Source organism: Somniosus microcephalus, chromosome 30 (assembly GCF_052327205.1).
Source record: "Somniosus microcephalus isolate GS21.2 chromosome 30, FLI_Smic_1.0, whole genome shotgun sequence".
In the NCBI taxonomy this organism is placed as follows: Eukaryota; Metazoa; Chordata; class Chondrichthyes; order Squaliformes; family Somniosidae; genus Somniosus; species Somniosus microcephalus.
Genome location: NC_141016.1, coordinates 7,444,263 through 7,460,817, shown reverse-complemented (window position 1 = coordinate 7,460,817; position 16,555 = coordinate 7,444,263).

Genomic DNA, 16,555 nt, shown 5'->3' with positions numbered 1-16,555 from the left:
CCCTCAAAGCCTCCTTGAAAAAGTGCAACATCCCCACCGACACCTGGGAATCCCTGGCCCAAGACCGCACAAAGTGGAGGAGAAGCATCCGGGAAGGCGCCGAACACCTCGAGTCTCTTCGCCGGGAGCAAGTGGAAGCCAAGCGCAGGCAGCGCAAGGAGCGCACGTCAACCCAAGCACCCCACCCACCCGCCCCTTCAACCACCATCTGCCCCACCTGTGACAGAAACTGTAGGTCCCGCATTGGACTCATCAGTCACCTGCGAACTCATTTTTAGTGTGGAACCAAGTCATCCTCGGTTGCGAGGGATTGCCTAAGAAGAAGATTCCCTGGAGTATAGAAGGTTGAGGGGTGATCCAATAGAGGTGCTTAAAATGATAATAGGATTCACTACAGTAGATACAGAGAAGCTATTTCCTCTGGTGGTGAAAATCAGGAATGACATCATCTTTAAAATTACAGCTAGGCCAGTCAGGAGTGAAATCAGGAAGCACATTTGCACGCAAAGGGTGCCAAGTTGGGATTTGAATTCATGTTCGCTCCATTAAAAACCCAGGCCTCTGGATTATTTGTCCAGCTCCATGACCACTGGGCTCCAGGTGTTAGCCATGGCTCTCCTGCATAATTTTTTAAAAAATATTTGCTTATGGGATCTGGGCGTCGCTGGCAAGACCAGCATTTATTGCCCATCCATAGTTGCCCTCGAGAAGGTGGTGGTGAGCCGCCTTCTTTAACCGCGCAGCCCGTGTGGTGAAGGTGCTCCCACAGTGCTGTTAGGGAGGGAGTTCCAGGATTTTGACCCAGCGACAATGAAGGAACGGCCGATATATTTCCAAGTCAGGATGGTGTGTGACTTGGAGGAAAACTTGGAGGTGGTGGTGTTCCCATGCGCCTGCTGCCCTTGTCCTTCTAGGTGGAAGAGGTCGCAGTTTTGGGAGGTGCTGCCGAAGAAGCCTTGGCGAGTTGCTGCAGTGCATCTTGTAGATGGTGCACACTGCAGCCACGGTGCGCCAGTGGTGGAGGGAGGGAGTGTTTAAGGTGGTGGATGGGGTGCCAATCAAGCGGGCTGCTTTGTCCTGGATGGTGTCGAGCTTTTTGAGTGTTGTTGCAGCTGCACTCATCCAGGCAAGTGGAGAGTATTCCATCACACTCCTTACTTGTGCCTTGTAGATGGTGGAAAGGCTTTGGGGAATCAGGAGGTGAGACACTCGCCACAGAATACCTAGTGTTGGATCCGTGGTTCAGTGGATAAAGAATTACACGGATGCTGTACATAAACAAACAACAGGTCTTTACTGGAGGAGGGTCATCTCTAGACTGGAGTACAGAGGCATGCGCACAGCTTATATACCGGTGTGGTCACTGCCGGTACTACAGTATACAGGAGCTGTAAAAAGTAGTTCTGACTTAAAGCACATACACTACAATTCCTCCCTTTTTAGATTAATATTACCCCCTTAATATTCAAATAACAATTACATTTTTACATGTACATTCAATAACAAAAAGTCCATTTATAGATTCAGTCTTTGGGGCAGCTTCCTGACCCTTTCGGGATAGCGCCTTTCCGGAGGTTCTTGTTCTTGGTGCAGAGGCGATTCTGACCCCTTTTCATCAGGTAGTTCATCGGGTTCCACTGCTACTAGGTCTGAAGTAGATGCTACCGGTATGTCGGGTTCATCCCCAGGTACTCGAGACATGGGGTTGACGCCTTCCTGTGACGCTAAGATCTGATCGACGTGGCGTCTCACAATGTTCTCCCCGACATCCACTGTGTACATTAATGGCCCCTGCCTTGTACATATCATTCCGGGTTGCCACTTCTCTGTTCGATAGTCACGGGCCAAGACTGGTTGCACTACATTGAAGCTCCTTGTCGGCTTCTCGTTGATGTGCTGGAATTGTTTGTCCTCAACATTTCTTCGCACATTTGGTCTGAGCAAATCCAGACGAGATCTCAACCTTCTGTTAAAGAACATCATGGCCGGGGTCTGGTTGGTAACTGCATGTGTCGCGTTTCGGTAGGCTAATAGGAAATTGTCCATCTTATGCTGTAGTGGAATTTCCTCGTCGCACATGGCCTTTATCGCCTTCTTAAAGGTTTGTACGAACCTCTCAGCCAATCCATTGGTGGCTGGATGATACGGGGCAGATGTGTAATGCCTTACCCCATTCCTTTTCATGAATTTTTGGAACTCGTCGGACACAAACTGTGGTCCATTATCAGAGCAGATCTGCTCTGGCAAACCGTTTCTGGCAAATATGGTCCGTAGGACTGCAATCATTTTCTCTGTAGTGGTTGAAGACATCTTTATCACCTCAGGCCACTTTGAATGAGCATCCACTGCTATTAAGAACATTGAGTCCATGAATGGACCAGCGAAATCAATGTGCACCCGTTGCCATGGAGAGGAGGGCCACTCCCATGGGTGTAGAGGGGCATGTGGTGGTGCATTTTGGACCTTCTGGCATCCTAAGCAGCTCTTAGTGAGGTCTTCGATTTGTTGATCAATTCCCGGCCACCACACATAAGCCCTAGCAAGGCTTTTCATTTTCACTCCCCGCAGATGACCTTCATGTAGCTCCTTTAGCACTCTCTCCCTTAACTTGGGTGGAATCACCACTCTGGATCCACACATCACTGTCCCCTGGCATACTGACAGCTGTTCTCTTCTGGATGAGAATGCTGGCAACAGTGAGTCACCATGTGTTGGCCATCCCCTCACCGTCAATTCATATACCCGTGACAGCGTCGGATCATTGCGGGTCTCCTTCTCTATATCCGCGTTTGTTACTGGCAATCGTTCAATTATCGATGAATAAAATATCTCGATAGGGTCCACTGCTGGTGCTTCCTCCACCGTAGGCAGTGGCAGGCGCGATAGCCCATCAGCATTCCCATGCTGTTTCGTGCCTTTATATTCTATTTCATATTGATTCGCCCCTAGAAACAGGGACCATCTTTGTAACCGCTGTGCAGTCATTACTGGCACGCCCTTCTTAGGATTAAAGATGGAGACAAGTGGTTGGTGGTCAGTCAGCAAGGTGAACTTCTGCCCATGCAGATAATGGTTGAATTGTTTTACTCCCCATACTAGGCTGAGGGCCTCCCTGTCAATCTGGGCGTAGTTGCGCTCGGATGAGGTTAGTGACCGAGACGCAAAAGCCACTGGCCTCTCCAACCCATCTGGGAATTTGTGCGACAGCACCGCTCCAATGCCGTAGGGTGATGCATCACATGCCAAACGAATTGGTAGTGCTGGGTTGAAATGGGCCAACACCTCTTTTGATGTGATCAATTCTTTACACTTCTGGAAAGCTCGTCTATGTTTGTCATCCCACTTCCATGGTACCCCTGTTTGCAGTAGGGTGTTCAGCGGGTGTAGTACCGTAGACAAATTTGGTAAGAACTTGTGGTAATAGTTTACCAGCCCGAGGAACGACCTCAGTTGTGACACATTTTCCGGTGCTGGAGCCTTGACTACTGCCTCAATCTTGTCTAGCGACTTATGTAACCCCTCTTCATCGATGATGTGGCCGCAATACGAGATCTGTTTCTGGAAAAACTCGCACTTGTGGTGATTAGCTCGTAGCCCATATTCCTTTAATCTGGCGAGCACCTTCTCCAAGTTAGCAAGGTGATCACCGTCATTTTCGCCCGTGACCAAGATGTCGTCCAAATAACACTGGGTCCCTGGAATCCCTTGCAGGACCTGATCCATCGCCCTTTGCCAGATAGCCGGAGCTGAGGCTACTCCAAACACCAGCCGGTTGTATTGATAGAGACCTTTATGGGTGTTGATCGTAAGGTAATGTTTCGAAGCTTCTTCTACCTCCATCTGCAAGTACGCCTGGGCTAGATCAATTTTGGTGAAGCGTTTACCACCAGATAACAAGGCGAAAATATCCTCAATTCGTGGAAGCGGATATTGCACCGTGTGAAGGACTGGGTTCACTGTCACCTTAAAATCCCCACAGATGCGGATCTTCTTTGGTTCCCCAGGCGTATTACTCAACGACCTCTTCATTACAGGGACGATGGGTGTAGCCCACTCGCTCCAGTCCACTTTGGACAGTACTCCTGAACGTTCCAACCCTTCCAGCTCTGCTTCAACCGTTGGTCTGATCGCATAAGGCACTGGTCTGGCCTTCAGAAACTTTGGGCTTGCATTATCCTCTATTTTAATTGTTGCTGTTATTCCTTTTAGTGTTCCTAGTCCCTCCTGGAACACTTCTTTTGCGTCAGTTAGCATTTTTGACAGTCGTCCAGGTGTGACGTCGTCATCCTTTTTGGCCTCCACCTTCAGTGCCTGTATGGAATGCCAATCTAAATGTATCTTCCAGATCCATTCACGTCCTAGCAGTGGTGGTCCTCCATTTGGCAATACATATATATCCATTTTAGGTATTTCCTGACCTTTATATGTCACTTTCACCCTTATTTTTCCTTTGGGGTAGACTTTTTGCCCCGTATACGTCTTCAAGACAATCTCTGTAGCTTTCAAGGGTATGTGTGAAAATAGCCGCTTGTAGTCTCTTTGATTTATGACTGTTAGAGCTGACCCTGTGTCCAATTCCATTTCCACTTGGACTCCGTCTATCTTGAGTGTAACCCAGATAGTCTGGTGATCCTCTATTTCGGTTACATTATGTAGTTTCAGACAACCCAGCTCCTTGCTTCCGGAGTCTGTGTCACTTTTCTGTTCGTCTGAACCACTGTCCATCACCTGGTGTACCTTTTTGTACTTCTCCTGTGGAGATTTCTTACTGTTGGTTTTCTTCCCAGACCTGCAGACCCTTGCTATGTGTTCTGCTTTCCCACACTGTCTGCACACTTGGTCCTTGAACCAACAATCTTTCTGGTCATGTGTTGTTCTGCCGCAGCGATAGCACTTCCCTGTTCCATAGGTCATTTCGTTGGTGCCATATTCTTGCGGTCTCCGTTGTATATGTGCAGCACCCCTTGCGGCTGCTTCGTGTGATACTGCCATATTGAAAGCTTTGTCCAGCGTAAGGTCCTTTTCTGATAGAAGCCGTTTCTGGGTTCCTTCACTTTGTAGCCCACACACAAACTTGTCCCTTAACGTGTCTGCTAGTCCTGCTCCAAACTGGCAGTATTTCGATAGCTTGCGCAGTTCCGTTAGGTACTCAGCATTGCTTTTGTCTTTGTGTTGGTTCCTTTTATGGAACTTAAATCGTTCTGCTATCAGCAGCGGTGTGGGGCTTAAGTGGTCCTGTAGGATTTCTACTATGCTTCCAAAATCCTTGCTTACCGGCTTCTCTGGGGTTATTAGATTCCGCAGTAACCCATAAGTTTTTGCACCCATGGAATTTAACAGAACCAGTGCTTTATTAGCATCTGGCACTTCATTCGCCCTGCAGTACACCTCAATACGTTCCACATATGTCGCCCAATCTTCGACTTCATTGTCGAACGTAGAGATACTGCCACTCTTTGGCATCCTTGGTTGTGCGTTATCTATCCCCAATGGCGCCTCCCACGCTTCCCCTTCTTCTCCGCTAGCACAAAATGGCGTCTCCCGCGCTTTCCTTCCTTCCCGCGCTCGCCCGTCTTCTCCGCTGCGGCTTCGCAAAATGGCATCTCCCGCGCTCTTCCTTCTTCTCCGCGGCTCAATGGCGCCTCCCGCGCTCTCCCTGCTTCTCCGCGGCTCAATGGTGTCTCCCGCGCTCTCCCTGCTTCTCCGCAGCTCAATGGTGTCTCCCCTTGCTTCGCCCCGCGGACCCTGATCAGCCCGTGATCCCTGGCTGTGCTCTGCGCGTTCTTCTCTTGATATTTGTCGACGCCGCTCGGTCTAGAACCCGGCTGTTTCTTACCCTCTCTCTCTCCGGTTTTGCAGTATTTTTCCACGACGCCGCTCGGTGATCAACCCCCGGCTGCGCCCTGCTCTCTTCACCTTTTTTCTTACCCCGTCGACGCTGCCCGGCTCTCTCTCTCTGCCGTCGGTCGGCTCCAGCCGCCGCTGCTCGGGAAGGGTCTGCTCAGGACCTGTCGTCGGTCTCTCACTGCTCGTTGTGGCTGGGGAACCAAGCCCGGCTCTCCACAGCCTCCCCAGCGAAGTTGGATCTCTGCCTGACTGCTGGGCGGTTGCTCGCGGTCGACGCCCGTGTTCCTGGACTCGACTATTTTTTTTTTTGTTTGTTTGTTTAATGTTGCAGGTAGATTCGCATCAACACTCGTCGCCACTGTTGGATCCGTGGTTCAGTGGATAAAGAATTACACGGATGCTGTACATAAACAAACAACAGGTCTTTACTGGAGGATGGTCACCTCTAGACTGGAGTACAGAGGCATGCGCACAGCTTATATACCGGTGTGGTTACTGCCGGTACTACAGTATACAGGAGCTGTAAAAAGTAGTTCTGACTTAAAGCACATACACTACACCTAGCCTCTGACCTGCTCTTGTTGCCACAGTATTTATGTGGCTGGTCCAGTTAAGTTTCTGGTCAATGGTGACCCCCAGGATGTTGATGGTGGGGGATTCGGCGATAGTAATGCCGTTGAATGTCAAGGGGCGGTGGTTAGGCTCTCGCTTGTTGGAGATAGTCATTGCCTGGCCCTTCTGTGGCGCGAATATTACCTGCCAGTTATCAGCCCAAGTCTGAACATCGTCCAGGTCTTGTTGCATGCGGGCGTGCAACAAGAGTCAAGTTGTGGGTTCAAGTTCCCACTCCAGAGACTTGAGCACAAAAATCTAGGCTGACACTCCCAGTGCAGTGCTGAGGGAGTGCCGCACTGTCTGAGGTGCCGTCTTTCAGATGAGACGTTAAACCGAGGCCCCTTCTGCTGTCTCAGGTGGATGTAAAAGATCCCGTGGCACTATTTCAAAAAGCAGGGGAGTTCTTCTGGTGTTTTGGCCAATGCTTATCCCTCAACAATAAACAGATGACCTCGTCATAGGATAGAAAGGGGAAATAGGAGCGCTTAATCTCGAGCACTCTCAAATTACAATACATCTGAGACACTGGGACAAAGATGGATACAAGTTTTTTTTAAAAGGAGGTAGAGATTAATGCAAAGGGTTTCCGAACAGATCTTCACAAAGAAGGATCACTACCTGAGCTGGATTCTGGCTTGAGCCTTGGAAGCAAAAGCTCTGCAATCACCGAATAACCTGCATCATACTGTGACTGGGGAGGGTTTCGGTAGGGAGAAGAACGACGTGTCAAATGAATTCCCTCGTCTGCATCCAGTTCTACAATTACTCATATTTGCACAGTTTTTAATGTTGCTTCTAATTTAAAATGCAATGAAGTTTCAAATCCATTATGGTCCTCAACAAGAATGACTCCATTAATCTGCACCCTGCTATCACCTAGTGATGTAAGAAAAAGGAGGCTTACCATCAAGTAACTTTAAAGTAAGCTTTAAGTAACTTATAAACACACTATACACAAGAGAGGTCTTTACCATGCCTCTGGTAGAAGCCTCTTACAATACTGAACAGACCAGTATTTATACCAGTCCAACAGGAAGTGACACATGACAGGAAGTGAGGTATGTACACAGTTCATAGTTCATAGTTCACAGTTCACAGGAAGTGATGACATAACTTCCCGGAAGTTATTATTTTTATCACACCTAGCATCCGGGAAGGCGCCGAACACCTCGAGTCTCTTCGCCGGGAGCAAGTGGAAGCCAAGCGCAGACAGCGCAAGGAGTGCACGTCAACCCAAGCACCCCACCCACCCACTCCTTCAACCACCGTCTGCCCCACCTGTGACAGAGACTGTAGGTCCCGCATTGGACTCATCAGTCACCTGCGAACTCATTTTTAATGTGGAAGCAAGTCATCTTCGGTTCCGAGGAACTGCCTAAGAGAAGAAGAAGCTATCACCTGCCCTCAAGTGGGCAATGATGGTACAGCAGCTGGCTTCACAAAGCAGAGTTCTATTGAACCATTTTAAAGCCACTTGTCACAACATTTCCCGCAACAGCCAATCTGGATGGTATTAAAAAATAGTACAGATGCTGCAAAGTCTACAAAAAAAAAGAGGCAGGAAATGCCAGAAGCAAGTCAGTATCTGTGAGGAAAGGAGATCAGTTAGTCTTTTGGTTACAGGTCACATGGAGACTAGTAAAGTTGGGACTGTTCTCCTTGCAGCAGAGAAAGAGAAGGAGTGATTTAATCAACAGGTTGAAAATTATATGGGGTTTGTAAGGTCGCTGCTCGCCAAGGGTGAAACAGATTCAGAACTTTGAAAAGGGAATTGGATAATACTTCAAAAAAGTGTCACAGGGCTATGGGGAAAGAGCAAGGAGAGTGGGGCTAATTAGGTAGCTCTTTCAAAAAAGTCAGCACAGGCATGACCCACGCTCCTGATCTTTGGTCACCCGGTGCGGGGGGGGGGTGCGGGAGCAGGCAAGTCGGCAGACCTCCTCGTAGGACTGCTCCTGGGCCTGGCCAAAGTGGCCATCAACTGGTCCAGGCAGCGGGCGGTCGAGGGGGGATCATTCAGCCTGACTGCCCTGCCTCTCTTCCACGGCTACATTTGCGCCCGAGTGGCCCTGGAGATGGAGCACGCGGTGTCTGCCGGCACGCTCGAGGCCTTCCGCAACCGGTGGGCGCCGCGGGGACTGGAGTGCATCATCATCACCACCAGAAATGAAGCTTTGATTTTTTAAGTTACAGTCCTTATCGGTTGCACCCCTTTAAAATGGGGGTACGTGCCGAAACTTAATTAGGCAACTGCCTGAAAAATAAAAAGAGTCAGCACAGGTATGAAGGGCGAAATGGCTTCCTTCAGTGCTGTATGAGCCTGTGATTCCCTTCCCCTCAGCTTAACAGACCAAGCTCATCCTTTCAACTATCAGCCATGAAAAAGGCAAATCGTCACCATCAACCAGATCAGCTCGTCCGCAACCATCTCCCAAATTCTCAATTCTAAGTCAAACATTAATTGCGACAATAATAAATTAAAGCGCCTCATCCGGCGCTTTAACAAAAAACTTTTTTCTCTTCCTTTCAGGTGTCAAGGATCGCAAGCTTCAACAACTCTTGGACACCAACGCCCCTCCGGAACCTCCTTCCCCTTCACTTTCCTCTGACCCCATCCCTTCTTCCAATCTCACCCCCTGCCGCGTTTTCACTATCCCCTCTGACCTTCCCCTCTCTGACCCCGAACGATCAGTCCTCAGCAAAGGCCTGAGCTTCATCCCCTTACACCCCCCCCCCCGCCTCAATGAATTTTGAGCTCGGCACGATGCTGAGCTCTTTTTCCGCCGCCTTCGCCTCCGTGCCCACTTCTTTGGCCAGGAGTCTTCCTCCCGCACGGCTGACCCTTTCTCCCGTTTTCAGAATTCCCGTTCTACCTGGACCCCTCCCCCTGGTGCTGTTGTTGTTTGGTGAACCGACCTCTACCTAGCGGAAGCTGAACACCAACTCTCCGACACCTCCTCCTACCTCCGCCTGGACCATGACCCCACCACCGAACATCAAGCCACCGTTTCCAAGACTGTCACCGACCTCATCTCCTCTGGAGATCTTCCCCCCACGGCCACCAACCTCATAGTTCCCCAACCCCGCTTCTACCTCCTTCCCAAGATCCACAAACAGGACTGCCCTGGTAGACCCATCGTTTCAGCCTGTTCTTGCCCCGCGGAACTTATCTCTTCCCATCTCAACTCTATCTTTTCTCCCCTTGTCCAGTCTCTTCCCACCTACATCCGTGACTCTTCCGACGCCCTCCGCCACTTTAACAGTTTCCAGTTTCCTGGCCCCAACCGCTTCCTTTTCACCATGGATGTACAATCCCTCTACACCTCCATCCCCCACCAGGATGGCCTGAGGGCGCTCCGCTTCTTCCTTGAACAGAGGCCCGACCAGTCCCCATCCACCACCACCCTCCTCCGCCTGGCTGAACTTGTTCTCACATTGAACAACTTCTCCTTTGACTCCACTCACTTCCTCCAAATGAAAGGTGTTGCTATGGGAACCCACATGGGTCCTAGCTATGCCTGCCTTTTCGTGGGATATATAAAACACTCTTTGTTCCTGTCCTACTCAGGTCCCCTCCCTCACCTCTTTTTCCGGTACATTGATGACTGTATTGGTGCCGTTTCCTGCTCTCGCCCTGAACTAGATAAGTTCATTCACTTTGCTTCCAATTTACACCCTTCCCTCACCTTCACATGGTCCATCTCCGACTCTCCCCTTCCCTTCCTCGACTTCTCCGTCTCCATCTCTGGGGATAGGTTATTGACCAACATTCACTACAAGCCCACTGACTCCCACAGCTACCTGGACTACACTTTCTCCCACCCCGCTTCCTGTAAGGACTCTATTCCATTCTCCCAGTTTCTCCGTCTCCGCCGCATCTGCTCTGATGATGCCACCTTCCATACCAGTGCTTCCGACATGTCCTCCTTTTTCCTCAACCGAGGATTCCCCTCTACAGTGGTTGACACGGCCCTTAACCGTGTCCGTTCTATCTCCTGCACTTCTGCCCCTCCCTCCCGGAACCACGATAGGGTTCCCCTTGTCTTCGCCTTTCACCTCACCAGCCTCCACATTCAACGGATCAGCCTCTGCCATTTCCGCCACCTCCAGCGTGATCCCACCACCAAACGTATCTTCCCCTCACCTCCCCTTTGAGCATTCCGTCGGGACCGCTCCCTCCGCGACACCCTAGTCCACTCCTCTATCACCCCCAACACCCCTTCCTCTTCACCCAGCACCTTCCCGTGCAAGCGTAGAAGATGCAACACATGCCCTTATACCTCCCCACTTCCCACTGTCCAGGGCCCCAAACACCCCTTCCAGGTGAAACAGCGATTTACTTGTACTTCTTGTGATGTAGTATACTGTATTCGCTGCTCACGATGCGGTCTCCTCTACATTGGGGAGACCAAACGCAGATTGGGTGACCGCTTTGCGGAACACCTCCGTTCAGTCCGTAAGGGTGACCCTGAGCTTCCGGTCGCCTGTCACTTTAATTCACCGCTCCACTCCCACTCAGGCCTCACCGTCCGCGGCCTCTTGCATTGTTCCACGGAAGCTCAGCCTTTCGATTAGGCACTTTACAGCCCTCTGGGCTCAACATAGAATTCAACAATTTCAGATCATAAACATTTATATATATTTTTTATCCACACTCTGTCTTTTGTTCTTCTCCCCCACAGGGCAGCTGTCTTTCACTCTGCCAGCGCAATTCACACTCCATCTCGAGCCATCCTTTGTTTCTTAACCTGTCCCATTACCATCTCCTCTCGCCTTGAATATCTCTTAATGTCTCTTAACCTCTTCAGCCTTCTACCCTATCACAGACCTTCCCTTTTGTTCCCTCATCCCCTCCCCCATTTCCCGGCCCCTACACTTGCTTAAAAATCTGTTCCCTTTCCTGCTTTTTTCCAGTTCTGACGAAAGGTCATCGACCTGAAACGTTAACTCTGTTTCTCTCTCCACGGATGCTGCCTGACCTGCTGAGTATCTCCAGCATTTTCTGTTTTTATTACTAATTTTTACAAACTCACCATTAATGCCAATGCCCACCACACACCTCTCAAGACCAACCTTCCATTACCCACTAAACTTCCTCACCCTATCTTGCCAACTCCATATTTAAATAACAAGGTGAGTGACGTCATCAAACAAGGTTAAAGCTCAAAATGACAATCAGCCAATCAGCTGCTGCATATTGAGTTGCCCAATCAAAGTTCTCAGATCTTTGCACTGCAATTTAATACTTTCCCCTTTTCAATTAGGTGACGGTGATCTGTATCTCGAGTTCATCTACCCACCTTGGTTACATATCCCTTAACACCCTTACCTAACAAAAATCTATCAATCTCAGTTTTGAAATTTTCAATTGACCCCCAGCCTCAGCAGATTTTGGGGAAATGAGTTCCAGGTTTCCACTACCCTTTGTGTGAAGAAGTGCTTCCTGACATCACCCCTGAACAGCCTGGCTCTAATTTTAAGGTTCTGCCCCCTTGTTCTGGACTCCCCCCCACCAGAGGAAATCGTTTCCCTCCTCTATCTCTACCCTAACAAATCCTTTAATCATCTTACAAACACCTCAATTAGATCACCTTAATCTTCTGTACTCAAGGAAATATAAGCCTAGTCTATGCAACCTATCCTCATAATTTAACTCATTTAGCCCTGGTATCATTCTTGTGAGAACGCAGTACCCCAGATGCGGCCTAACCAGAGCTTTATACAACCATAGCATAACTTCCACTACTTTCTATTCCAGCCCATAGAAACATAGAAACATAGAAGATAGGAGCAGGAGTCGGCCATTCGGCCCCTCGAGCCTGCTCCGCCATTCAATGCGATCATGGCTGATCATCCAAATTCAGTACCCTGTCCCTGCCTTCTCCCCATATCCCTTGATCCCTTTAGCCTTAAGAAATATATCTAACTCCTTCTTGAACATATTTAATGTATTGGCCTCTGCTGCCTTCTGTGGTAGAGAATTCCACAGGTTCACCACTCTCTGGGTGAAGAAATTCCTCCTCATTTCTGTCCTAAATGGCCTACCCCTTATCCTTAGACTGTGACCCCTGGTTCTGGACTCCCCGGCCATCGGGAACATCCTTCCTGCATCTAGTCTGTCCAGTCCTGTCAGAATTTTATAAGTTTAAATGAGATCCCCTCTCAATCTTCTAAACTCCAGTGAGTATAAGCCCAATCGACCCAATCTCTCCTCATACATCATTCCTGCCATCCCAGGTATCAGCCTGGTGAATCTTCGCTGCACTCCCTCCATGGCAAGAACATCCTTCCTCAGGTAAGGCGACCAAAACTGCACACAATACTCAAGGTGTGGTCTCATCAAGGCCCTGTACAACTGCAGCAAGATATCCTTGTTCCTGTACTCAAACCCTCTCGCTACAAAGGCCAACATACCATTTGCCTTCTTAACCGCCTGCTGCACCTGCATGCTTACCTTCAGCGACTGGTGCACAAGGACACCCAGGTCTCGTTGCACTTCCCCTTCTCCCAATCTATTGCCATTCAGACAATAATCTGCCTTCCTGTTTTTGCCACCAAAGTGGATAACCTCACATTTATCCACGTTATATTGCATCTGCCATGCTTTTGCCCAATCACCCAACCTATCCAAATCATCCTGGAGTTTCTCAGCATCCTCCTCACAGCACACACGCCCACCCAGCTTTGTGTCGTCTGCAAATTTGGAGATATTACATCTAGTTCCCTTGTCTAGATCATTAATATATATTGTGAATAGCTGGGGTCCAAGGACCGAACCCTGCGGTACCCCACTAATCACTGCCTGCCACTCGGAAAAAGACCCGTTTATTCCAACTCTTTGCTTTCTGTCTGCCAACCAGTTCTCTATCCAAGTCAATACCTTGCCCCCAATCCCATGTGCCTTAACTTTACACGCTAATCTCTTATGCGGGACCTTATCGAAAACCTTCTGAAAGTCCAAATACACCACATCCACTGGTTCTCCCTTATTTATTTTACCAGTTACATCCTCAAAAAATTCCAGTAGATTAGTCAAGCACGATTTACCTTTTGTAAATCCATCATTGACTTTGTCCGATCCTGTCACTGTTTTCCAAGTGCTCTGCTATTACATCTTTTATAATGGACTCTAGCATTTTCCCCACTACCGATGTCAGGCTTACCGGTCTGTAATTCCCCGTTTTCTCTCTACCACCTTTTTTGAATAGGGGGGTAACATTAGCTACCCTCCAATCCATGGGTACTGTTCCAGATTCCATCGAATGTTGGAAGATGACCAGCAATGCATCTACTATTTCTAGGGCCACTTCCATAAGTACCCTAGGATGTAGATTATCAGGCGCTAGGGATTTATCGGCCTTCAATTCCATCAATTTCTCCCATGAGATGAAGGCTAACATTCCATTAGCTTTTTAAAATGACTTTCTGTACCTGTCCACTGGTTTGTAGTGATTTCTATACATGAACCTCTAACTCTCTCGGCTCCTCCGCAGTTCCTGTGTACTCACCATTTAGAAAATACTCTGATCTAATTGAATGGCAGAACAAACTCAAGGGGCTGAATGGCCTTCCCATGAGTGAAAACCTCCATCAACAACAACTTGCATTTATATAGCGACTTTAACGCAGTAAAATGTCCCAAGGCGCTTCACAGGAGTGATTATCAGACAAAATTTGACATCCAGCCAGAAAAGGAGATATTAGGACAGGTGACCAAAGGCTTGGACAAAGAGGTGGGTTTTAAGGAGCATCTTAAAGGAGGAGAGAGAGAGAGGAGGAGAGGTTTAGGGAGGGAATTCCAGAGCTTAGGGCCTTGGCAGATGAAGGCACGGCCACCAATGGCGGAGCGATTAAAATCGGGGCTGCGCAAGGGGCCAGAATTGGAGGAGTGCAGAGATCGCGGAGGGTTGTAGGGATGGAGGAGGTTACAAAGATAGCGACCATAGACTGTAACAAAATGTAGATACTATATGGTGGCAATGGTTTATAAGAACACAAGAACTAGGAGCAGGAGTCGGCCGTACGACTCTTCGAGCCCACTCCGCCATTCAATAAGATCATGGCTGATCTTCGACCTCAACTCCACTTTCCCGCCCTATTCCCATATTCCTTAATATCCAAAACTCTATCGATCTCAGCCTTGAATATACTCAACGACTCAGCATCCACAGTCCTTTCAGGTAGAGAATTTCTAGAAGATTCACAACCCTCTGAGTGAAGAAATTCCTCCTCATCTCAGTCTTAAATGGCCGACCCCTTATCCTGAGACTGTGACCCCTAGTTCTAGATTCCCCAGCCAGGGGAAGTATCTCTCAGCATCCACCCTGTCAATCCCCTTCAGAATCTTGTATGTTTCAATGAGATCACCGCTCATTCTTCTAAACTCCAGAGTATCGGCCCAATCTACTCAATCTCTCCTCATAGGACAGTCCTCCCATCCCATGGAGCAATCTAGTGAACCTTCGTTGCACCACCTCCAAAGCAAGTATGTCCTTTTCAGATAAGGAGACCAAAACTGTGCGCAGTACTCCAGGTGTGGTCTCACCAAAGCCCTGTACAATTGTAACAAGACTTATAAAAAAAGACTTGCATTTATATAGCGCCTTTCATCAGGACATCCCAAAGCGCTTTACAGCCAATGAAGTACTTTTTGAAGTGTGGTCACTGTTGTAATGTAGGAAACGCAGCAGCCAATTTGCGCACAGCAAGCGCCCACAAACAGCAATGTGATATTGACCAGATAATCTGTTTTAGTGATGTTGGTTGAGGGATAAATATTGGCCAGGACACCGGGGAGAACTCCCCCTGCTCTTTTTCGAAATAGTGCCGTAGGATCTTTTACATCCACCAGAGAGAGCAGACAGGGCCTCGGTTTAACGTCTCATCTGAAAGCCGGCACCTCCGACAGTGCAGCACTCCCTCAGCACTGCACTGGGAGTGTCAGCCTAGATTTTTTCTGTGCTCAAGTCTCTGGAAGTGGGACTTGAAACCTACGACCTTCAGAGTCTCAGAGGCGAGGGTGCTATCCACTGAGCCATGGCTGACACTTCAATAAGACATTATAAGTTGTAAGACTGTTATAAAATTTTGTTATTGGGGGTGATTATGAACTCCAGCACCCTTTGAGTGTACTCTTCTGGTTAAAACAATAAAACTAACTTAACAAAAAATATTAAAAGAAACTTAACAACTTAAATTAAAATTGTATTCCATGGGGTGATGATGCACCCCAGTCCCTGCGGTGCCCACCGGTTGTGGGAGGCCTTGAGCATGCCAGCGGACACCGCGCGCTCCATCTCCAGGGCCACCCGGGCGTGACCGTGGCCGTGGAAGAGAGGCAGGGCAGTCGGGCCGAAAGACCCCCTCGACCGCCCGCTGCCTGGACCAGTTGATGGCCACTTTGGCCAGGCCCAGGAGCAGTCCTACGAGGTTCCCCAAACCTGCCCCCAATTCCCCCTCCGCACCGGGTGACCAAAGATCAGGGGCGTGGGGACTGAAGTGCAGCCAAAAATCGAGGAGCAGCCCCTTCAAATAATGGAAGAGGGAGCTGCAATCTCTCACACTCCATATAAACGTGGACTCCGGGCGTAAGGCTGTTATAAAATGAACTTGGGGGCGGAAAGGAGAGGAAAAAAAAGCAACCCTGCAATTTTTTTTTTACTGTGCACAATTGCTCTGCAAGCATGCTGAAGGTCTGTCAGCCCCACAGATGGCGGTGTGGTGGGCGTGCAGTTTCAGCGTGTTGCTCTTCCGCCCCGCTGCCCGAGTGCGCAGGCGCCGAGTGTTGCAAATTGAGCTTCAGTGTATCAAGCTGCGACCAACTGAGACCAGGGAGCGGCCAAACCCAAGCTTTGCTCTCTCTCTTCCTCCCCTTTCAAACAAAGCAGGGCTCTGACCCAGGTTGGACAATTTCATCTGTGAGTAATGATTTGCAAAACAAAAAAAATTAAATGCCTGATTCCCCTTTCCGCAGTCAAAACGAGGAGAGTTCTCTCCCCCACCCCCACCCCTTCTCCTCTCACTGAGGGATGTCTAAAGGAGAGGCAGGTTGGTTGGTGCAGGGATGCACTTAGAAAGGGGTAGGGTGGTTTCT